At 37.7% G+C, this 24,927-nt stretch overlaps 1 long non-coding RNA gene across 1 annotated transcript; it reads left to right on the top strand.

Annotated features, from left to right (window-relative positions):
• Positions 1-18,529: 18,529 nt before the first annotated feature.
• On the top strand, positions 18,530-23,735 carry LOC117671441 (uncharacterized). The gene is made up of 3 exons (XR_004592870.3): positions 18,530-18,687; positions 18,811-18,894; positions 23,330-23,735. It is a non-coding gene; the product is annotated as an uncharacterized LOC117671441 (long non-coding RNA).
• Positions 23,736-24,927: the final 1,192 nt, after the last annotated feature.

Genomic DNA, 24,927 nt, shown 5'->3' with positions numbered 1-24,927 from the left:
AGCCCCCACCGAGAAGGCCCTCCCCCTGGGGGTCACCAGCCTACATTGTTTGGCTGATGGCACCCTGAGGAGGCCCTCTCTGTGGGAGCGCACGGGTCGATGGGAGGTCGTCGGTAGCAGCAGGCGGTCTTGCAGATACCTAGGCCCTATGCCATGGAGCGCTTTAAAGGTGATAACCAACACCTTGAAGCGCACCCGGAAGACCACCGGGAGCCAGTGCAGCTCGCGCAGGAGCGGTGTTACATGGGAGCGCCATGTTGCTCCCATCACTACCCGCGCTGCTGCATTCTGGACCAGCTGGAGCCTCCGGGTGCTCTTCAAGGGGAGCCCCATGTAGAGAGCATTGCAGGAGTCAAGGCGAGAAGTGATGAGGGCGTGAGTGACTGTGCACAAGGTGATGCCAATATATAACAATAGATTTAAAAGGGACTCTACCCCCTTGCTACATACCACTTCATAGCAAAATGAATGGGTGTCCCATATGAAGTTGCAGAATGAGGTAGAATTGACAACAGACCTATTGAAGAACTTGAGCTATCAATCTTTGCCCCACGACAACAACCCTTTATACTTGACTATCAAATAACATAAAACAATCAAGTGATGTAAGAGCTAGCAACCCGTCAAGGAGAATCATTTGCTTGTCCACTAAATATACTAGGAATGAGGTCTGCTAATATGGGTGAGTTCTATTAATCCACTTTGAAGATCAGCAAAAGAGCTTTTGCTTTCCCCTGATTGTGTTTGTGAGTGTCTGTCGTATTCCAAGCAACTGCTTATTACAACTATCAGAAAAGAGAGAGTGTAAAAAGAGTAGCAATAGCATGCATATGGCAAGTCATATAAAATATAATGCATTATAAGGTCCATGCTAAACTCCAGATGCAGACACTAGGGTATGACAATGCATATATAAGTTTTGTAACTCAAGACCCTTTCTCTGTTTTGTTTACAGCTCCATAAACCATGTTTTATTTCCTGTCACACAGAGGGATTTACAACGTGAATCTGGCTGATTTTTGAAATGTTCCACAAGCAGCAATCCTGGGTAAAATATTTTCAATAGCTGAAGTGTCCCCTACCCCCAGGTACTAATTCATCACACCTTTGCTAATATTAGTGTTCAGATTCAGATTTGTTTAGTTGCAGAGAACACATGGCAACAGATTTTCTAAGGCAGAGCTTAGGACTCAGCCTTTCTTTTTTTTTTCCTCTTGCTTTTTCACTCCCTTTGAAAGTAAGACAGATAACATTCATAAGCAGGCATGGCCCTTTGCCTTATCCCATACCCCCAAGAATGCAACTATTTCACGTTTTCTCTTTCAAATGATTCCAGTACATACTGGAAATAACATATTAAATAACTAGTATACAAGCAATGAGCTACATATGTCCAATAAAAAGCCAAGATTTTTGACGTTTTACAGGAGCCTAATCAGCAAGGTACGTGAGTGTCTCCAAACTTTAAACTTTATTACAATACTGGTTGCCTAACATGGATTTCAGAATGTTTCCTTATTACCCAAAAACATCTATGAAAGAGTTAGAAAATGTTGATTTATCATCATTGTCTGTCTGTTTGTCTATCATCTATCCATCTATCTTACTAGAACTGATGATGTTACCTAGTTTAGGTATTGAAAAGTCTACCAGAAAGCAACCAAGCTCAAGAGCACCAACCTTAAGCAACAAATATCCTCCTTTATTGGTATCTGCCTGCCTGCCTGCCTGCCTGCCTGCCTGCCTGCCTGCCTGCCTATCTATCTATCTATCTATCTATCTATCTATCTATCTATCTATCTATCTATCTCTATTCCTTAAAAAGTCTAATAAAAATGAAAATGTTGTTGTTGTTTTAACCATTTATTTGTGTCCGACTCTTGGTGAGTTTATAGGCAAGTGTTCTCCATGCTACCATGTCAAGCACAGCTTCTTTCAATTGTTGTATGTTCAGTTTTGTATCATATTTGATGTTATCAAGTCAGCATGTTCTTTGCTCCCTCCTTCTTCTTGTTCCACTAATCATTCCTAGCATCATTCCCTTCTCCAATGAATTTAAAAATTAAAATGCCAAGTGCATTTACCTCAGTGGCAAGCCATTTGTAATTTTAAAAGCTTAACATGACTTTGAATTGTAGTTCTTGGATATCTGGGATAATGGAAGAATTTAACTCTTCTTTCCTGAATTGGAAAAATGCTGTTCAAAATGCAATAACTCAGTTGCTGATAGAAATATAGATGTGTAGAAGGGTGGTTAGATGTTTACCAGGATTAAACCTTCTCTGTACAGACATTACTGATCATATACAAAATTACTTATTAATAAAGCCAAAATTGGGCTCAAATTGTAGGCAATATTTAGTGACACAGGCAGTTAGGGCTTTAGCTTGTGTTATTTTGTCACACAAAAGAAAATCCAACGTTGCCATCGCTAATAAAGGAATTGGAAAGAATTTCAGATGCCATGTTTTGCATAGTTTCCCTATCCTTTTTTTCTAACCCAATATTAGGTTGCAAAGAAATTATGTGAAGGAAGTCCGGACTCTGTCCTTATGTCGGTCAGCACAATCATTCTGAAAAAACTAAATAGAATGGGGTTAGATTTGGCATACTGGGAGAAATGAGTAAAAGAAAAACTGAGTTCGTAAATGAGCTAAATCCAGCCAGGGTTTAAGGGAGGGAAATCCTTAAAAATATCTCCAATTCCTCTCAATGGGCAATTTTTCTCAACTTTGGCACTTTTAAGATGTGTGGATTTCTACTCCCAAAATTTTCCAGCAGTATTCCCAGTTCCCATCTTTCCATCCTCCTGGTCACCTAATCCAAAGGAAAGGATATAGATCCCATTCTATAGCTCTGTGCACACCTTCACAAAAACATACAGTTGCTTCTGGTAAAAGCATTGGAAATGATTCCAAAAGCCAAGTGCTGCATACTTTCTCTACCTTATTTATGCAAAAAAGTATGTATATTTTCAGGCTGTTTTCAAAACGACTTAATACAACAGTATATATGCTGGTTCATTATATTAATGAACTTGTTATTTCAAAACTGATGACTAGACCTATAATATGTAGATTGAAGGATATTAGCTATGCCTCATCCTGTAATCACTGATGTTCAGCATAATGTGTGTAATGTTGTAAGAGCCAGTGAATCATCATACAAACTATCACAGCAGATACCCTTTTTGTTAATTTAAATAATTAGGAGGAACTGTGTGCATGTTAGGAAACAAAAGAAAATAGAATCATTAGAGATGGAAGCTCATCGTGATTCTGCAAAGAAGGAGCCACACACTTTATTATTTATGTATCCATTTACCCATTTATTTATTTAATATCCCACTTTTATTCCTTTAATAAACAACTCAAGGCAGCAAACATACTGAATATTCCTTCCTCCTCCTAGTTTCCTCACAACAACAATCTTGTAAGGTGGGTTGGTCTGTGAGAGAATGTCTGGTCAGTCACTTAGCTGGCTTGCATGCCCAGAACAAGACTAGAACTCAAAGTCACCTAGTTTCTAGCTTGGTGCCTTTACCCGTCACTCTTCCAACCTAGTCATTGATATGAAGTTACTTCTTTTAAATTTGGCAGCCAAACCTACCAAAAAAACAAAACAAAAAAAAACAAAACATGCACAGATTCCAATAACATACCAAGCATCAAAGGGATAAGATATTACTTAAAATACTTTTATCTGTGAGAAATATATCGCTAGATTTTATTCATCTTTTTCCAGGAAGTGCAGACACATTTTTATTCTGCTTAATAGACATAATCTATACCATATTTTTCAGAGTATAAGACGCAGCTTAGTTTTTGGGGAGGAAAATAGGGGAAAAAAATCTGCCTACCAGGTATTCATCTGGCTAGCGTCCTAAGTCTAGTCAGCTTTAGCACACTAGTTTGCTGGTTTTGAGCGCGCATGGGTGCTTTTTATCCCCTGCTTGGGGATAAAAAAACAGCTTCTAAAGCACAGCTGATCTTTGGAGAGAGAAGCAATGAGAAAAGCAGGTGAAGCTCGGAAGATTTCTTCACTCGCTAATGCCTTGTTAGGGCTGAAAAAAAGCTTCGAAAAAGCTACATTCGGAGTATAAGACGCACCCAAATTTTCAGCCACTTTTAGGGGAGAAAGTGTGTCTTCTACTCTGAAAAATATGGTAGTTTAATTGGGTTATTGTGAGTGGTCAGGTAATTGTTGGTCTGGTGAAGCTTCTAGATCATGCTTTGAATGTTGATGGTGTACTCTTGCAAAGAGGGAGCAACACTGATGATGCAGTGAAAGAATAGAATAGAATAACAGAATTGGAAGGGACCTTCTAGTCCAACCCACTGTTCAGGCAGGAAACCCTATACCATTTCAGACATATGGTTGTCCAATCTCTTCTTAAAAACTTCCAGTGTTGGACCATTCACAACTTCTGGAGGCAAGTTGTTCCACTGATTAATTGTTCTAACTGTCAGGAAATTTCTTCTTAGTTCTAGGTTGCTTCTTCCTTGATTAGCTTCCATCATTGCTTCTTATTCTTCCCTTAGGTGCTTTGGAGAATAGCTTGACTCCCTCTTTTTGTGTTAACCTCTGAGATATTGGAACACGCTATCATGTCACCCCTAGACCTTCTTTTCATAAGACTAGACATATCCAGATCCAGCAGTTGTTCTTTATATGTTTTAGCATCCAGTCCTCTAATCATCTTTGTTGCGCTTCTCTTCTTTCTAGAGTCTCAACATCTTTTTTACACAGTGGTGACCAAAACTGGATGCAGAATTCCAAGTGTGGTCTTACCAAGGCATTATAAAGTGGTATTAACATTTTATGCGGTCTTGATTCTATTCCTCTTTAATGCAGCCTAGAAGTGTGTTGGCTTTTTTGGCAGCTGCAGCACACAGCTGGCTCATATTTAAATAATTGTCCACTAGGACTCCAAGATCCTTCTCATGGTTACAACTATTGAGCCAGGTACCACCTATACTCTACCTGTGCATTTGGGTTTTCTTGCCTAAATGTAGAACTTTACTTTTTTCACCATTGAATTTCATTTTGTTATTGAATATGGCAAAAGTCATGATTAGAGTAATCTGAATATAAGTAGTCCTTGACTAAAAACGATTTGTTTAGTGACTACTCAAAGTTGCAATGGCACTGAAATAAGTGATTTATGACTCATCCTTGCACTTACAACCATTGGGGTGATTCACTTAACAACTATGGTGAAATTAGGCAAGACTCACTTAACAACCACCTTGCTTAGCAATGGAAATTCTGATTTCAATTGTAATTGCAAGTCAAGGACTCACTGTAATGCCCTCCAAATAATACTGGGAGCTAAACAGTAAGGCTATACATAATATGGATAGATGATTTACTTTCAGCCAGAACTGGTACTTCAGAAAATAACCTGCATTAGTCCTGAGTCAGACATAAAGTTTAAAAAGCACAAAAATGTATTTTTTTTACTGACTGGAATCAGGCACCCCAACAATTGAACTATAATATTTTTAAAACCCTTATTAAAGTAGTGAATATAGACCCAAACAATTCTTTAAAAGAGGCTTTCCTCAGTTTCTGAGAAGTAGGTGCAGGAATTTTGGAACCTGTCCCTTTTTCATGCAGATACTTTTTTTTTTTTAAAGTATTCACCTATATTTTGTTTTTGTTTGGTTTGGAATACAATAGAATGGGTGATATTTATAAAACGTGACAGAAACTTTGGGTTTTGCCCTGAATCATATTATGTTTGCAGGGGCTCTCCTTTTCCCAGGGTTCCATGTTTGCAGAGCTTTTAAAGAATCATACCCTGTGATTAGAAGGCTGACCTCTCAATCTTTCAATTCTGTTCTTTACCTTCCTGTCCTCCCCATCTTTGAGGAATGAAGCTGAAAATAGTGATTTATGGAATCAGAATATCTAACTTTCCTCAGCGTTCTGAAGCACCAAATCACTCACAAGATGTCATGATGCCCCCAATCACAGGGATCCTGTTTCATCTACAGCAACTATAGGTTTGTTTCGATTCTGAATCCAAATGAATCCCAGTAAACCGTTCATGTGTGCATCTCTCTCTCTCTCCCCCCTCCCTCCCTCCCTCCCTTCCTCTGTGTGTGTGTGTGTGTGAGAGAGAGAGAGAGACAGAGAGAGAGAAAGCGAAAGAGTGATTGAAAAAGTGTTGAAGGGAAGGGGTCAGGATATACAAGCAGAGTGCAAGTGAGACTGAGTATTTCATTAAAGAAGCCTTGGACTGAAAATGGGAGAAGAATTCCATTCTTGGTAGAATCAGGTATTTGCTTGTACAAGAGTGAATTTTATTCCTAATAATAAAGTACTGGTAGACAAGAAACAGTAAACAAGTTTCCTCAGGTTTCAAACATTTCATCAAAGAAAAAAAAATGTTTGGAAATTCCTTACACATTTTTAATGTAAAATTCAACACACCCTTCTTTAGAGCAGGTTTGCTGACCCAGTTATAGCCTTTTCCTACTTTTTATACTCCAGGGCCTTTTGGTTATTAGAGAGAGCTTTTAATGAGCTGAACAGAAAGAGAAAGCTGTAGAACTTGGAACCTGGTGCATTTCAGACCGTAGAAAAGTCCCGTTCATCAGAAGCAACCTTGCCCTCTGAAATGAGGTGTAAATGTGACCACCAATTTTAGAAATTCTAGAAGCCATCATAAGGAAAATGTGTTTTGAACTTTCATTGATAACAAATTCTTTGATTTTTTTTTAAAAAATTAAAGAGTCCACCCTATTTTTGCAAACTTATTTCTTTACCTTCTGTTTCTTGATAAGATTGAGGCAAATTCTTTTTCTCTTATTTGAATCTAGATTTAAATGTTGCACTAGGCCATAATGGGTTCCTTTCTTTGTGGTGGAACATGTCTTAGAGATGATGATGAACCAAAGGTTTGAGAACCCATCCAACTGTGATTTGCTACAGGAAAATGTTAATCCAGTATTTGAAATTGTTCCCAAACAGGTGCCAGCCAGATAACTGATCTCAGAACAGTCGCTTGATCATATTCACTCAGCATTCTGTGATTTAAGGTACAGTATAACACAAAAGGAAAGCAGAATACAGTAAGAATAGAGGCTTGGCTACCTCTCTAAGCTAAGAGTGGGGAGGACAGTAGAAATGCAAACTATGATTCCAATTTCCTTCTATCTTCCCTTTGTATTGTGGTTTAATATTTGCTTTTCTCTCCTGAGTCCCTTGCATTTGGATTTCTATGGTAGGGACTCTATTATGTCAATTATTACTCATTTTCAAGAAATATAGTAGTGAGTGAAAGTAGAGCATTTGTTACTAAGGAGGAAGAGTTCTGAAGCTGTCAAAGTGCTAATAGCAACTAAATTCCGTTACCTATTTCTATATTACCTATGATAATTTCCAGTAAAATATTAGAGGAAACAGTGGGCAATAATATTGCATAAATGCTTTCATGATATAACTATCCCCATGCTTCCTTAAAAACAAAACCTGCAGGTCTCTCTGATGAACAAGTGGGGGAAAAAAGATGAAAATTACTGTTCTTTGTAAGATTTATAATCAAGAAAGGAATCAATCATTTGATGCATGCTCATCATTCAGGCAACCTAAATTTCGGTCTTCATTAACTTCTTGTCAATCAAGAAATTCTTCCTTTGAAGTGAAAACATTGCTCATCTTCTGGGTCATATCCAATGTTATACAAACTGACTGCCACTTGCACAATGGAATTTCCCTTTGATTGCCTCATTTGCCCTCTCCTTTGGCAAGCCTACATCAGAAGGTCCATCAGACCTCCAGACTCCAGAGCATATTTATATGCACTAGGCAGCGCTTAAGAGAGGAGACAAGAAGAATGTGTTCCACGGGCAGATTCCATTCACTGGAAGTTTGTAACTGGGTGCAACTTGTCACCTTCTATCTCTATCATGCAAACACTGTTCCTACAATCTTCCCATGAATGCAAAGAATTTGCAATTAAAGAATCTCTGTGTGTGTGTGTTTGCTCCAAAGAAACTGATGTGTTTATGATGATACAGTAAGAGAACTTGGTTTGGGATCATCTCAACATGGAGAAATATGGGAGCATTTTTATCATTGCTAATGCCAGTACAGACAGAGCTTCACCATAGGGCTCTATGGGCAATTTTAATGAAGATGGCATGGGATATTCACCTATTCCAATTTTTTTTATTTGAGTTTTATTGGGTTTTAACAATTAAACAATTCTTATTCAACTCTTGTGCATGACTGTGACCATTTACATATCATCACACTAATGTTCTCCTATACTCTATATAATTTTACAAAATCTACTATCTCTTATTTCACTTTTTTTTCTATCTTCAATCCAATTATACCATTTCTCCCATATTACGTAAAAGTCCGAATCCATCAGTCCTTTTAGTTCCAATGTCATTTTATCCATCTTGGCGCAATCTAATATCTTTCTAATTATTAAATCTTCAGAGGGTATGTTTGAACTTCTCCTACATAGTGCAAATGCCAATCTTGCCACCGTTGTCATATGTAGAATAATATATGTTGTTGTTTTTTCATATTTCTTTTTCATTATTCCTAGAAGAAACAATTCTGGTGTATATTCTGTCTGGAAGCCTGTTACTTCCTGTATCCAACTATGTATTTTCATCCAATATTTTTTTTGTTTCAGAGCATAACCATCATGTGTGAAAGAAGGTACCTTGCTTTTGGCCACATTTCCAACAATTGGGGTTTAAATTTGGATATATTTTTGCCAATCTAGAGGGCGCTAAGTACCAATGGTAAAACATTTTATATTGATTTTCTTTATATTTTGCCAACCTGGTTAATTTATAATTTTTGTTCCAAATTATTTCCCAATCTTCTAGTTCAATATCATGTCCAATATTCCTAGCCCAGGCTATCATAGCTCCTTTTACTATGTCTTCAGCTCTGTCAAATTCTAGTAAATAATTATAAATTTTTCATCTGGGCCAATCAATATTTTATCTAATTGTTTTGGTAGAATTTCAATGCCATATTCATTTTTATCTTTTCACCTATTCCAATTTAAATGTAACTGTAAGCCTGCCCAAACCTCTGATGAATGCCTTTCAATATCATAATGCTATCTTTATAGAGATCCTCTTACTATGCCTCTAGGAGGCCAATAGAGTTGCTACCCTTGCACAATGTGGAGCTCACCTCTGCTGTTGCTGCTGGGAAGATCAGTGGTAATGTTCTCCAGCACTTACCTGGATTACCAGAAAACCAAAGAGGCAAAGGACAACACAGGCACCTGGAAAGGAGGGCAAATGGAGAAGAGGAGGACATGTTAACTTCTTAACTTTCTTGGCACCTGCAACAAAATTACAATGAAAAACTGCAACAACAAAAAAAGTGCTTAGGCCTACGTGTACATGAAATTACCTTTTCCAGCATCAGGAAGACTGGTTTTTCAATCACAGGAATGTGCTAGAGCCAGTTCCCAGACAAAAGTCTTCGGAGTGTAACTGATTAAGGTCCTGTCAATTTCACTTAGCAGCTCCAGCCTGCAGGAGGGCACTAATCAACTCATCCAGGTACCAGAGCAAACCTTGCTAGCTTGACATTAACACTTTTTAAGGAAATGCTTTGCCAAAGAAAAGCTCAGGAAGAGATACTCAGAAATATTTAGGCAATAGGATTACCCTGTCTGGTAATCCTATGCAATGGGTAAAGAATTACTATTTGGCAAGTAGGGGGAACTAGGCAGGCAACAAAGTAGCATAAGAATCTCCCGTCTACTCCTCCCAGAATACAAGAGGCAGAAGAGCAGCAGATAAGTTATTTGCAGAAACAGCGATCTTATGGAAGATGTTCCATGAAGTTGATAAAAAAAAAAAATAGTATATTTGCTGCTGGTGAGGTTCTGCTTATCTAGCAGGAGAAGCAGAAATGACTGTGAATGAATGCTATGGTCAGATAGGAGTGAAGCAGTGGTGGGTTGCTTCTGGTTTGGTCCAGTTCTATAGAACTGGTAATAAAACTGGCAGGAGGCTCCGCCCACCCACCACAATGTCGTCATGGGTGATCTGCGCATGCACAGAAGCTTCTGCGCATGCGCAGAAGTGTGCACGCAGTCCCGATATGAACCGGTAGTAAAGGTAAGTAGAACCTACCCCTAGAGTGAAGGTTTTGACCCTGCAGATTTCAGGACTTCTGTCCTCCTCCATACAAGTTTGAATGTTTGCATAAGAGGGTTTTCTGAGGGAAAACACTCATTCCACCTGGATTGCCTTGATCCAGCTTATGCTGACCTTAAGAAGACGACTAAGAACATGTTCTCAACAGGTTGTCTCAAGGACATGTCATCAGCAAATGGCAAGCAAGATATCTGAGAGCTGTGTGGATAAATCTTAAGTCAAAAGAATCCTGCTGTAAATTAATTTAATTTTCTACTTCCAAAATATTCCACAGCTTTTCACTAGTGGAAGTAAACATAGTTATAGAAAGTTCTATCAAAGCAATTGTTTCAACAGTCCTATCATCAAAGGATAGTCTCTCCAGTGAACATTAAGCTCTGCTGTTGTGCCCTAGTAGAGTATGAACCCTACCCCTTTATTCATATGCTGGCCCTTCCTTGGGGGTGGAACTTATGGACTGCCTGCTGACATGTGGTTTCAACTGTACCAATGATTAGGGAATGGTGGAGTGGTAGTTGAAGGACATTTCAAGGGCCATAAGACTCCCATTCAGTGCATCTTTCTAATGAACGAGGAAGTAATGGCTTTGAATTACAGAATATTGATTGACTAAGATTGAGAACTATACAGTGAGGGATCAATGTTTCAGATCTCACTACAACCATAAACTTATGAGATGGTCCTGAAGTTTTCCTCTCCTCCCACAAATGGAGATGTGTTTCCAATTTCTTTTAATGATTGCAGCTTGATTTGGGAATGTTAGCAGAGAAGATTTATAACTCAAGGCAGGAATAAACTTCACCTGTTGGCTTCTCCAAGCAGTTGCTATTATCAAGTCAGATTGTTTTTCTTCTCTTCCATTGGGCCCAATTGATAACTACATGAGACTACCATATACTATTGTTCCAGTGATTCTTGAAATAAATAGGCAGAGCTTGAGATAAATAGGCAGAGTCTTTAAAGTGGTAAATTTCCCCTTATTTCAAAGTTCAGTCCTGAATGTTATTGATTTTGTGTCCAAATGGCATCATCTAAAAGAAAAAAGAGGCATATGAATCTTAGAATTTGCTAAAACATAGGAACCCCCCTTTTTTAAGGGAGTGGGGAACATGGGAGGATCTTACAATAGGGAACCCTTAATCAGAGCTGTTTCAAATGACTGTGAAAATGCTGAGTGATTAAGAGAAGAAAAAGAAAAGGAAATGGGAGAACAACTGAACCACAGCATCAGGGAACAGAAAAGATGTTGAGACTTTGGAAAAAGTGCAAAGAAGAGCAACTAAAATGATTAAAGGCCTGGAGACTAAAACATACACCATGAAGAATGGTTGCAGGATTTAGGTTGGCTAATTAAGAAAAAAGAAGGACTAGGGGGAACATGATAGCAGTATTTCAGTATTTCAGAGGTTGCCACAAAGAGAAGGGTGTGTGTGTGTGTCAATTTATTTTCCAAAGCACTAGAGGGCAGGACAAGAAACAATGGATGGAAACTAATTAAGGAGAGAAACAACCTGGAATTTAGGAGAAACTTCCTAACATTGAGGACAATGAACCAGTGGAACGGCTTGCCTTCAGATGTTGTGGGTGCTTCTTCATCACTGGAGGTTTTTAAGAAGAGACTGGACAGTCACTTGTCTGAAATGGTATAGGATCTTCTGTTTGAGCTGGGGCCTGGACTAGAAGACCTCCAAGGTCTCTTCCAGCTCTATTCTGATAATAAAAAAATGTAGTGTAATTTTGCTAGAGATTTTTCTCTAGACAGCAACTGTACCCATCACCTATGAATCAGTGTCTGAAAGAACATAGAATAATATAATAATAATATAATAATAATAATAATAATAATAATAATAATAATAATAATAATAATAATAATTGGAAGGTACCTGGAGGTCTTCTAGTCCAACCCGCTGCTCAAACAAGAGACATAATACCATTTCAGACAAATGGCTGTCCAGTCTCTTTTTTAAAATCTCCAGTGAGGTTTTTAACAGAGCATAACAGAGTGCCGTCAAACTACTGCACTCCTCCCCCAGCCTCCCTCCACTCTTTAAGATCTTGGGATAAATTCCTCCTGTTTTCTTAGCAGCTGCATTTTGGCTACATAGAGGTTGGCAGTCCCTGCTGGAAGAAATGTTAAGAGGGAATAATGCACCGGGGAGAAAATAACATGTACTTTCCATGTTTTCCTTTTATTGATTTCTTTGATGTTAATAGCTCACTTTGGGAATCAAACCATCATTCCTTCACTGGAACTCTTGTGTACATGTAGTGCAAGTAGAACTTAAAGGCTTTTAGTTTAACCTTAAGTTACGCTTATTATGTAAAAAGAATACAATACTTTGGAAAGGAAGGTCCTGTCTAGATAATAAAGTCAGCAAATGTTGGAGTTATGAAAGAGAATGAGTTAATATCTTTTTCCAGATCTAATTCACGAGTTCAAATGGAATAGCAAGATCAAAGGCAACACTTTACATTCTGAAGCTTTGAAGCGGACAAGTTTCTCCCTCTTAACAAAGTTGAAGTCATTTTAACTTCATCAACTAGCATGGGAAAACTAATAATAACTGTTACATTTCCAGTGCAGGAAAGACTGAAAACAATTTAATGAGTGCTTACAAAATCTGTTGTATTTGATCAGGGCTAATAGCTTGGATGACACGGAGATGATAGATTAGCATAACACCATATTAGCCCTTTTCACATCTGCTGCTCTTCAGCACATATTTGGTGCCATGATCCTCAACAAGAACAAGATTGTGTAATAGATGACCTCCTAAAAACTCCTTCCTGTGTTTCTGAGCTATTTCTGCCTCTCTTTGAAAAAATTAATTAGATATAATAATGGTTCATAACATAGTTAAGATTTGTTTGTAAGGTGACCAGTTATGTCTTACCAGAAAATAGATAATGTATCACTCAAGACAGTGCAGGAGACAACAGAGCACAAATTTGTTGTCAGGCTTAATTGATAAGAGGTGAAAAGATGCCCTGTCCTGTAAGGGAGGGGAGCTGAAGGCTCATGGGGACAAAGAGGAGGCCAGAGAGCAAAGATAAGAGATTACATAACTCAGGCCATGTAATCAAACTTTTTTTTGGATGCACTCTGGAGCCCCACTTGTTCACCATTGTTAAAAATAAACAGCATGTTTTTTCCTACCTTCCACTGGGAGGTGAGAAAGAAAAATGAACATAGTGCTGTTTGAAGACTCTTTGGAAAATGTTGGCATGTATGAGCAAACTCTGTACAAGCAGGGAGACATACACTGGGCTGTATTTCCTCCCAGCATGGCAAAGTTCTCTACCCTTTTATTGGCATCTATACAGAGATTTTGTTGGCACAGTATGGAAAGTATGGGGACAAGAACTCCTGGCACGCGAACAAAGGAGAGCAAGCCATGACATCTATTACACATTATTTACATGTTCAGAGTATTGGAAAATTACCTTGGGTAATTTCCATTTTAGTTTGCACCCAGCACATTACCAATCAACCCCTGAATCCGTATCAGAACAAGCACACACACAACCCGGTTCAGCTAGTGAAAAATATAGTGTGTTTATTAAACATTAACAAACAACAAAAAAGATTAGCTGCAAAACTGAAATAAAATGCAGGCATAGGCAGAGAGAAAGACATGAACAGCAAACTAATATTATCTCCAAAATCATTTATCAAAAGGCATCAAACTTTCTAGAGCCACTGAGAACAATATTGGGGATAATTAGCATTAACCATCCCAAAGAAAATAGTCCAACTTAAACCCTTTGATTACATAACAGTATAATAGAAATACTCTAACATAAGGAAGCTGTAGTTTTTCTATCTTGACCCTGCATTCATTAACATTGTAGATATACATTACATAAAGTAGCTGTGTTCTGCTTTAAATGGAATTTATGAGACTACTGAGAAGCCATCTTCTTCAACGTGTCTTAAAATGTTTGGTCTTTTTTATTTTTAATTTCAGTCCTATGCAAATTAAAAATGTTCTTCAGGCAAAGTGAGAAGGATAATCTCTAATACTAGGGCAGAAGGGAAAAATTCTTGGAATATTAGCACTGTAGGAAGCATAGACAATTAAAATATTGGATTCCCTGAAAGAGCTTTAAAATATTCCCATTAGGAAATAGAGATGGAAGACTGACTTAATTATAGTAGGATGTATAGGGAAAGACAAAATGAAAAAGGCCATAAATATTCAGATACAATTATTTTTTCCGAAAAGCAAGTTCACACTTTTGATTATTTTATACATATAAGACATAATATTTACAATGACTTTCATCACTTTCATTTCTGAGGTAGCACTTTCACCTTGTATAGTCTTTGGAGTTAATCAATTGCATTGAACACATTGATCAGAAGCTATGTAATTTTTATTCTCACACTTTTATCTCTTTTTATCATCTTTTATATAAGAAGCCTAAACATAACTTTATCTTTTGAACATGTATCAATCAATTCTTAGTGTTAATCATTTTCTATGAAGGATTATTTCTGATTCTCACTCTTCTGATCATTTAAAGAACAAATGTAGTTAATGCTGGTGGTTTTAAAAAAATGTAATAGAATATCAGCTTTTTAATAACTCTGAGACTCTCCAGAATGCACAGCATAAAATTATCTCCAGTTCTCAAGAGTTTATTATGTGAACTCGATTACAGAAAAAAATAATTATCCACAAGAAGCAGCTTAAAACAGGTATGGAAAAGTATTCTGTCATTTGAGAGCCAAAATCAATCAATCAATCTTGATTTTAAATAAAGGAGGAGATATTTTAGTTATTAGTGTAACTGCTCAGATTTCCAATAGGATTTTAGTGTTATTACTCTGGAGTAAGCATATTTGCATATTAGATTTCTACTTTCTTAATCATTTCAACCTCTGTTGTAAACACTGCCTTTAATTGTTGTTTATAAATCTTTGATCCTTGAAACAGCCCATAGCAGATATCTGACATGGCCTAGGTCCAATTCCTACGTCTCACTGTGTTTACCCTCAATATTGACATAGTCATTAACTAAATGGTTATGAACATCATCTAAAAATGGATTTGAAAGTTTTTTTGAAGATAATCCCCTCAGATGGATCCATCTAACTGACCCGCTGGTTCAACTATGACATAAAGTAGTTATTTATATGTTCAGGAAATAATAAGTCACATGGTTCCAAATTATTTTTATGTCCAATCATGTCCAGTCATCTGAATGCCTTTTTTTCTTTGGACAATGTCAAGCATTATATTAAAAATCTGGTGGGGTTTGTTGTCAAGCTCTTATCATCAGACTATTGGTAGCAACCATTGAAAAGGCAGGCAGATTGCTGTGCCTGCTTGATCTTGCACAGACAAACTTTCTATCTAATTTCACCAGTCTCTGAGAAACACAAATATTAGAAAGGTTTGTGGCTTGATTTTGCGGTTGAGACCTGTCAACCCATCATTGTCTATTATTTCATTTCAAGGCCCTGTAGATCCCCAACAGGAGTCTATGAGTTCAACAACCAGCAACAGATTGTTTCTTTGGAATTTAAAAATATAGATATTTAAAGTTAAGAAGGAATGGAATTCTGGAAAACTCCATTCCTTAACTTTACCTATATTTTTTTTCAGAGGAACCAGTTGTGCTTATTACAGTTAATTGTGGGTGTTAAATCAGTAGAGAGTAACATTAATTATAGCTAAACAGACAGGACTCAAGCAACATTGAAATAGTATCCAGATACTGAAGGAGAGTAAAATGACAACAGTAAATAGATATGTTTATATTTTAATTCAATTCATTTTAATCTAGGTTAATCCACTATTTAGTGTGTATGTCTAATAAAATTTAGTTTGCTTATTTTTAACAGCATTGTTGCCTTTTAAAAACACATTTTAACCCACATTATAGAGGTCTTCTAAATCCATTCTTAGCCTATTTGTAATCCACTTCAGTTTGACTGTAATCCATTTCCATTTTATTATTATTTTTTAATCCATGTTTAAATAATTGGCCTAAATCAGGAATTCAAGAATTATATTATTGCTTCCTGTTGAGGATATCTTTAGAGTGATACTTAGGTTGACTGCTTTATTAATCTTTCTGAAAACTGCAGTAGAGGAAGAATCTGAATTATACACATACCAAAATAGAGAGACAGTTTTTCTCGGTTGCAAAAATGAGTTTAAGAACATGGGATTCAGAGATTTTTTTTTCAAGCTAAGCATATACACACACACAGACACTAAGGAGTTAACTAGGTAAATGGTAATGGCATATTCTGAAATCCTATTGGTTTTTGCTTGCCTTGTATCCAAATATCCAAAATAATGTTAAACTAATTTTAAGACTTCTTTGATATGGCATGGGAAGATGTTGTACAATGACTCTGCAACAAACTCACTATGTTGCTTGCATAACAAGTTGTTACCTAAGCGTATCTTGAAAACAGTTCTGGCATAAGACAACCAATTGTGAAAATAGAAGATTTAACAAGATTTCTTTCTTGTTAAAGAAAAGATGTGGGAACAAATGTATTCATGTAGGGTGAAAGAGCCAAAACGAATAAAGTCAAGGAAACAACATCTGGCACAGCAGAACCAAAATGATTGGAGAAATATAACTTCTGTTGTAGACTAAAAATATTATTTCAATGCTGCCTAAAATCTTAGCTCCCAGATAATCAAAGCAGCCAAAAGTTCTATCGAAACAGCATTCTTTTTCTTCTTCTTTTAATTGTAATGATGTAAATATTCTTACTGTTTGCAAGGAAAGATCTAAATTTTCTTACACAATATGAACAATATAGTTGGAGAAAGAAACCCACGAAGAAAAAAAAAAGAGGTAGATGCTTATTATTTACACAATCTGTTCCAACTGCAATAAGGCCAACAAACATTCTATATCCAATTTTCTTTTGTAGAAGGCTATAATGTCAGTTGTTATAGAAGCTAATTGAGAATATGAAAGTGGAGATGTATTTTGAGAACTTATGCATGAACTATTTGCAAACATATGTTGCATTTTTAGAACTTAATAAAGAAAACTATACAATATTGTTGCAAAATATTTTCCGAGAAGTAGTCATGTTAGCCTGTTTCAGCAAAACAATTTTATAGTACCTGAAAGATAAACATATATATTAAGACATTGGGCATTATGGACTTTATTATCCAAAATGAAACAAAAACATATTACATATGCTGATCAGTTTGCCAATGCAAGAAGCATGTGTGTTGCACAATTAGCAACTTTTTGTGAATGGACATTATCAAAAGGTAACAATTACTTTCTTAATCTCCTGCATTTAATTTCCCTTATATTACACTGTTTACCTTTCTCTTTCTCTTGTATACAGCAATGAAGAGGGGGGGGAAAAGAAGCATATACATAGGTACATATACTACTCACAAAAATATTCATTGCATCCAGTAAAAGAAGTTGCTAACAAAACAATATTTATTTATGCTATTGGTAGACTGCTGTACTCCAACAAGACTCTCAGTAGTTTACAATTGTCCTATGTGGTCCTTGGTGCTCTCTGAGCTTGGTTGTTGTTGGGTTGGGTTTTTTTTTTTGCAGACATTTCATTACCAAACTAGGCAACATCATCAGTGCTAACACTACCAAGTTTGATAATGAAATATCTGCAAGAAAACAACCAAACCTAGAGAGCATCAAGGACCCTACAGAACAATTGTAAAGTTCAACCCTGAGCTACAAATATCAGTTACAATTGTCCATTTAAAGATGATATTCGTCCATCGTGTTTGAAGAGGACTTTGACATCTAACAGGTTGTGAGCTGTCCATGATGTGTCCGCAGGTGGCTGGTAAGGCCTATAAGGGCATGAAATGTTCTACCACATGTTGGGCAGATATATGTGGGCACCATTGTTGCAGCATTTGCAGCATTTAAAGAACAATTCACTGAATAAATGCAATTAAAATATCAAAAAGCAACTACTTATATGACTGAAGTCCTCAAACACATTATTTCTTGATGACCTTCCTTGGGCACCGATGTGAATGTTCTTATCTGCTTTTCTGAACACCATGAGGAAGGATAGCATATGGAAAAAGGGCCGGCACGGGGAAGCTGTTCCAAAGGATTAGAGGCCTAATAAAAATTGGCTTCCGCACGCCAAAACTCACATAGCAGCAGATTTTCAAGATCCTTATTTGAGGCATGTAGACCAGTTAAATTGTTTTTGTCAATGAAACAAATTTACAGGAAGCTTTAAATTAATTAAATGACAGCAATAGAAACAGCCTTGCCAGGAAGAAAGCCCACAACAACAGAATAGGCAAAATAACCTTAATGACGGGTTCAGACAATATCCTGGCCTGGTCCTTTAACTGGTCCTTTGAAGCCTTCTGGTGGGTAGTGCTCTCACTGCCCAATAGGCAGTACCAATGGCAATTTTTCAGTTGTTTTTGTAGTAAATGTATTAGCTTTTAATATTCCAACAGAATGTAAAAATATTTTTTGTTCGTTATTTAAGGGGGAAAAATAATTGACAGAATTTAAATGTGAAATCAGGATGTCAGTGAGTAATTTAATTATAGCTTGCAAAATTGCTGCTGTCAGAAAGAGAAAGGATGTCTAACTTCACACTCTTTTAGTGCTGCCCTTGTTTAATTTCTCCTAATGTTGTCATATGTTTCCACAGATGGCCTACCCTTTACAGAAGCATCAGAGAAGAAGTCATCTCTCCAGAAACAGGTCCCCATTGCTGAAAGAAGAGGATAAAATTGTCAGTTACCTCATGCATGTAAAGAGTATAAGTAGTCTTCACTTAGGGGCCACAACTAGGACTGGCAACTCTGTTGCTCAGTGCCATGGTCACTAAGTGGAAAATCACTTATAAGCTTATAGCATCGCTTCCCATTTGGTCATTAGTGAAGCACTACAGCTGTTAAGTGACACATCATGTGACAGGAAGTTTTGCATTCTCCATTTACTTCTGTATTCTCCATTACTTGTCTCAAGTTGTTTGGGAAGCATATGAATAGCAACCATGTAACCCAGGGGTGGGTTCTAAATTTTTTTACTACTGGTTCTGTGGGCATGGCTTATTTTGTGGGCGTGGTTTGATGGTCATGTGACAATTCTTTAGGATTTAGCTGAGGTACTGGTCTACTAGGCTTTTAACTGCTTGCAGAGCTGTACTGGTCTACCCATTTGTTCTTGGAGCATTCCGGTCTACCCATTTGTTTTTGGAGGCACCGGTCTACCCATTTGTTTTTGGAGGCACCGGTCTACCCATTTGTTTTTTGAGCGCACTGATCTACCACCACACTGCCTTTTAACAGTGATCAGCTGTAGGGCGGCCCTTTGAAGCCCCGCGGCAAGAGTTTAAATAGCTTTTTCCTTCTAGCTGATCAGCTGGGACTTGGGAGGCAGCGAATAGATTGGGGGCCAAATAAAAGGTAAGAATAACGTGGGTGGGGGGGCCGGGAGGGCCCAGCTCCCGAACAAAGAGAAACTGTTCGGTGATGTCATATCGTCACTGCTACCGGCTCAGCAGAACTGGGCCAAACCGGGAGGAACCCACCACTGATGTAATCACAGGTTGCTGCTATGGTTGTAAATATGGGGTGTTTTTTTTATACCTTTGGAACTTTGAACAGCCACTAAGTGAGACAGTTGACCAGCAACAACTACCTTTAAGTCCAATCTTCTCTCACCCTCCATAAACAGCCTGAAGAAGATTTCAAGGGAGTCTTGAATAAAAAAGCCATAGAAAAAAAGAGCAGATTCCAGACCCAGAACTTGCCCCATTGCTATACACATATCAATGATAGGATTCCAAGGCCCAGAAGCTTCTCACTCAGTGTACTATAATGGGATGCCCAATTTTTTTCTTGACTGCCCTAGCCTTTGAATAGTGGACCAAGATCCACCCTATTAAAATTAGTAGATGGGACAAAATGTCACTCTGCATTTCATTGAACTGCAGAAATGTTACATTCCAGATATTCATCCAACTATTTGCCCATTTATAGCATTAAAAATAACATTTTGTTTCCAAATTTTGGGAAGATGTCCAAGGCTGGGGTTTTTTTGGGCAGTGGTTGTGATGGTGGAGTTGTTGTGGCTTGTCGCCTGCCATCTCCCTCTGGCAGGGGGAGTCAGGGCCAGCATCAAGGCAATCTGAGAGCTCTGAGGGGGAAGAGAGAATGGAGTTGGTTAGAGATAGAAGTGGACCCTGGGCCGTCCATTAGCCCCCAGATGGAGAGTCAACAGTCCCCAGGTCCAGAGGTGGCTGATGAGGAAGAGCCCTAACCACTAGATCAAACTGGCTATCTAATAACTCTGTGAGTCCATGTACAGTACAGTACACAACTTAATATTGCTTGGCCAGTGTACAAATGTAATATTGCTTGGTCAGATCTTTATACTTATTGGACTGTTGAAAATGTTATTCCTCAACTTAATTAGTATTAAGTGATAGAAAACAAAAGAGTTGAAATTTCTGGTAGTGTAGGGGTCAAAGTGCAGTATCGTAGGCAAACTCTGCCCACAGTCTTCAGTTTGATCCTGACAGGGCTCAAGATTGACTCAGCCTTCCATCCTTCCAAAGTCAGTCATCTGAGGACCCTGATTGTTGGCGGCAATATGCAAATAATGCTTACATTGTAAACTACTCAGAGAGTAAAGTGCCATTGGGTGGTATATAAACCTAAATGCTATTACTAAATGCTATTGCTAATTTATGAAACAGATAATGCCAAGGTAGTTCTAAATTATCTTGCTATTTTCCTATAGTCTGTTACAGTTCTTAATATCCTATTCTGCATTCTGTCTTACGGTAATCATATTTTATAGATACAAACTTAAATGTAATAACAGTTTTATTGTCATATTTGCTTAACCGTTATTTGATGTTAGATCCTGGTATGTTTTATTAGGTGAATACCATGTAGATATATCAAAAACTCACATTCAAGCTCTCATCTTATATACAGTAATCCAGTTTCTGAAATTTATGATGCAGACACTTGGCAAGACCCAATATAATATTGCTATAATATAATTATTTTGTGAGCTTTTCCTGGATCTTTATACAACTAAACTAAATTTAATACAGCAATCAAGGGTTCATAAATTCAAATTGTCCGCTTTTATTTAAATAGCTTCCATTTTGAGATAATGGGCTCAATTCTGTTTCACATGAACAACTGATTTGATGCCCAGGAAAATTTATCACAGGCCTGACAACACTTATTTGACATGCTGCTTACATTGTAGTAGATGGTGACACAATGGCCCACACTAATGTGAACTATACTTAAAAAGAAATATTCCCAGGAAAGCTAATGGAAACACTTGTGCGGTAAGAATTTCTATGGGTCATAGATTCCTGGCTAAATGTAGGGTGATGAATCTTCCAGCTTTACAGTTCTATGCTTCTGAAATTTTTGACTACTTACTGATAAAACAATTCAGAAACAATAGAAATGTATTGTCATAAGAAGAGATGGAAATGGGCAGAAAACCACATGAATAATGCATCAATATTGGCAATATTTTAGGTCTCCTGTGTCTCAATCAGAGAGTGAGCTTTGAATTTATAGCAGCATTTTAAACTGGGAGGCAAAGCGCTGAACAATAGGCCTGCTGATACAGATGCTGTAAATCTGTCTAATAAATGTGTTTGCATGTATCCATCCAAGTCTGCTGTCTGGCATGCATAGAGGTAAACAGCCTGGTTCTAATTTCAGGAGCACATAAGTAAACAAGATTGTTGCATAGATTATAATATGGAGGAATTCAGAAATCAGGCTCCTAGCATTCCTTGCTGCAGGGACATAGAGCAACAATTCTCAGAACAGAGTATTCCTAATTATGGACAGAAGACCAGTGGTGGGTTCCTCCCGGTTCAGCCCGGTTCTGCTGAGCCGGTAGCGGTGACGATATGACGTCAATGAACCGGTTCTGCCTCCCTGGCCCCCGCCCCCCCACCCCTGCATTATTCTTACCTTTTATTTAGCCCCACCCCAAATCTATTGCTGCCTCCTGAGTTCCAGTTGATGGTTAGAGGGAAAAAACCTGTTTAAACTCTTGCCCTAGGGCTTCAAAGGGCCGCCCTACAGCTGATCAGTGTTAAAAGAAAACAAATGGGTAGACCAGTGCCTGCAAAAATATATGAGTAGATCAGTGCCTGCAAAAATAAATGGGTAGACCAGTGCCTGCAAAAATACATGAGTAGATCAGTGCCTGCAAAAATAAATGGGTAGATTGGTACAGCTCTGCAAGCAGTTAAAAGCCTGGTAGACCAGTACCTCTGCTAAATCCTAAATAATTGTCACATGACCATCAAGCCACGCCCACAAAATAAGCCATGCCCATAGAACCGGTAGTAAAAAAATTTAGAATCCACCCCTGCAGAAGACCATAGCATTGCTTTATACGGGGCACCCTTGAACAAGTGTGGAAAGTCAGCAATTATAAGAATTGAACTATCTACACATGGAGGTAGATTTTTTTTCGCCAATTGTTCCTAAATCATGTTGGGGTGATGTACTTTGTCCTTGTCTTCAACCACGGAGATTAACTGTTAATGTAATCTTCTTTAATGGTTTAGTGCAGGGGTCAGCAACCTTAAACACTCAAAAAGCCATTTGGACCCATTTCCCACAGAAAAGAAAACTCTGGAGCCGCAAAACTCTTCCCATGCCTATTTCCTGAGCGGCCACAGAACTAGCATATGTAGTTGAATTAAATGTTCTGTTTTCTTCTGAAACTTTTCTTTTCTTGGATTTATCCATGGTTGGCCTACCGGAGGTTGAAAAGCTCAATAAATCTTGTGCCAGTGGGCATCACACATTGGCAGTTGTGATGCATATTTTGAGTGACAGGGAGCTGCAACAGAGGGGTGAAAGAGCCACATGCGGCTCCAGAGCCGCAGGTTGCTGACCTCTGGTTTAGTGCAAGATCATGGCAAACCCTCTTATTCTTTCCATTTCTATTATTGTCTTGGTTATCCTTTAGATTAAACATCAGTCTGAACATTAGACAAATGCTGAAGAGATTGCTCACAGATCAGGCTCAGAAGAGACAGATATATCTTTCACAGGTTTTTAAATTTCACCAAAACGTTTGTGCAGGTAATTGCTTTTATCTAAAGGCATATGAAATCATGTTCAAATCTCTCAATCTTTCTTTTTCTTTCCTTCTTTTTACAGTTACAGCCTCATTTTCCAACCCAGCACTGGAGAGAAGCTTTTGTGGGGCACCAAATAATTTTCTTCCCAAATGCTCCTTTTGTGAAAAGTTTGCCTTGCTTTCCTCAAATTCTTATGGGCAGTCCTTGCGTCATTCACAGATCCACAATCTGCTTTCTGTTTTTTAGCTATCATGTATAACAGAAGTGTATTTTTTTAATTTCTCCAAAAGAAATAAAAGGAATTGATTTTGCTTGCTGAGTTTTCAGCCCACAAACAATTGTTTGAACTCTGTTTCTCATAAACTGTTATGTATGTATGGGTTTACATAAATTGTTTGTTTTCAAAATGATGGATGTATGTGTAATCCCTGGGTAAATTTATTAAGATATTTTATTGCCCAGAAATTCCTGAATAAAGATGCATCTGAATGTGGTCTGAGTTCTAGTCACCCTTCTGGATTAGATGAGGAAACAGATGTATTTTTTTGCAGATGGCTGGCCTGGAAGGAAGGCAAGGGATGACAATGGTGCTCAGAATCTGGTAGCTGTAGGAAAAAGGCTGGATATGAAAAAGAGAAGCGTGATACAAAAGCTGCATCAGCAGATTATAATTCAACTAGATAGCAATCCAAAAAGAGGTTTATCATGCCAGTGGCATCTTCAATAATATGAATGAAAAGCACAGTGGATCAGGCTGGTATGAATGGAAACACGAATGAAAGACATAAAATGCAGACAGCATTTAAAGCAGAAGCCATTTACTTACTGAAGCTTCAAAAAGAAGTAGGTTAAAAATACAATTGTACAGAAGGATACACAGTCCTATATGTGTTTTGTTTCTTCTCAAGCTTCATTTGGAAAATGCCACAGGGACTACACCTGGATTCTCTGTGTACTTTCTCTCATTTCCTGGAATGATTGATTACCTTGTTGCTGATTGACTGCTTGATAAATTAATCCAATTGTTTGCCTCTCTCAATCCACAACTAATGAATTAAATAGCATTACTGGCTCATTGAGTGATACGTACCCATCTCTTTCTTATTGTTGTGATTAATTCAAGAATTGCTTTATTATTTCTGTTCTTGTGGGCTTTGTTCATTTTTTACTTAATAGATAAGTCCTTTTGTCCATTCTACTCATTCAGTTATGCTTGTGGTGTATCTATAGTTTGATAAGACTGCAATTTAATATAACTTGCCTTGCTGATTAATGAATTTGCCTAGGCACAATCCAATAGGAATGATTCCTAGAAGAGAAGAACGGGAAAGTGAAACAGAATAACTTGATTATATTCTACTGAATCTCTGTCTTTTCTCTGACTTTCACTGTAGGGAAATAATGCCTCTCTCTTCTCTCTTGCCCCACTCCTATTATTCACAATTATCTGCTAACTGGATAGATACATCTGCTGCTTTGAAGCCCATATTAATTTTACATGTTACTCAATTTTCTCCATACTTCAGACTTCTCTTTGTAGCAATCTGCACCTTTTTAATTAAAAAAAAAAAAGGGGGGGGGAAGCCCCTGGATGAGCATGGAGGCTTTATTTTTTGGAAATATAGCCTGTTGTGTTTCAAGTGTGGCATTAGCCATGACTCCAAAGTAGGGAAAATG

The sequence above is a fragment of the Pantherophis guttatus genome, chromosome 1, assembly GCF_059756535.1.
Source record: "Pantherophis guttatus breed Tessera chromosome 1, ASM5975653v1, whole genome shotgun sequence".
Taxonomy (NCBI): Eukaryota; Metazoa; Chordata; class Lepidosauria; order Squamata; family Colubridae; genus Pantherophis; species Pantherophis guttatus.
Note: the sequence above shows the minus strand (reverse complement) of the source record. Positions and strands in the feature narration are given on the sequence as shown.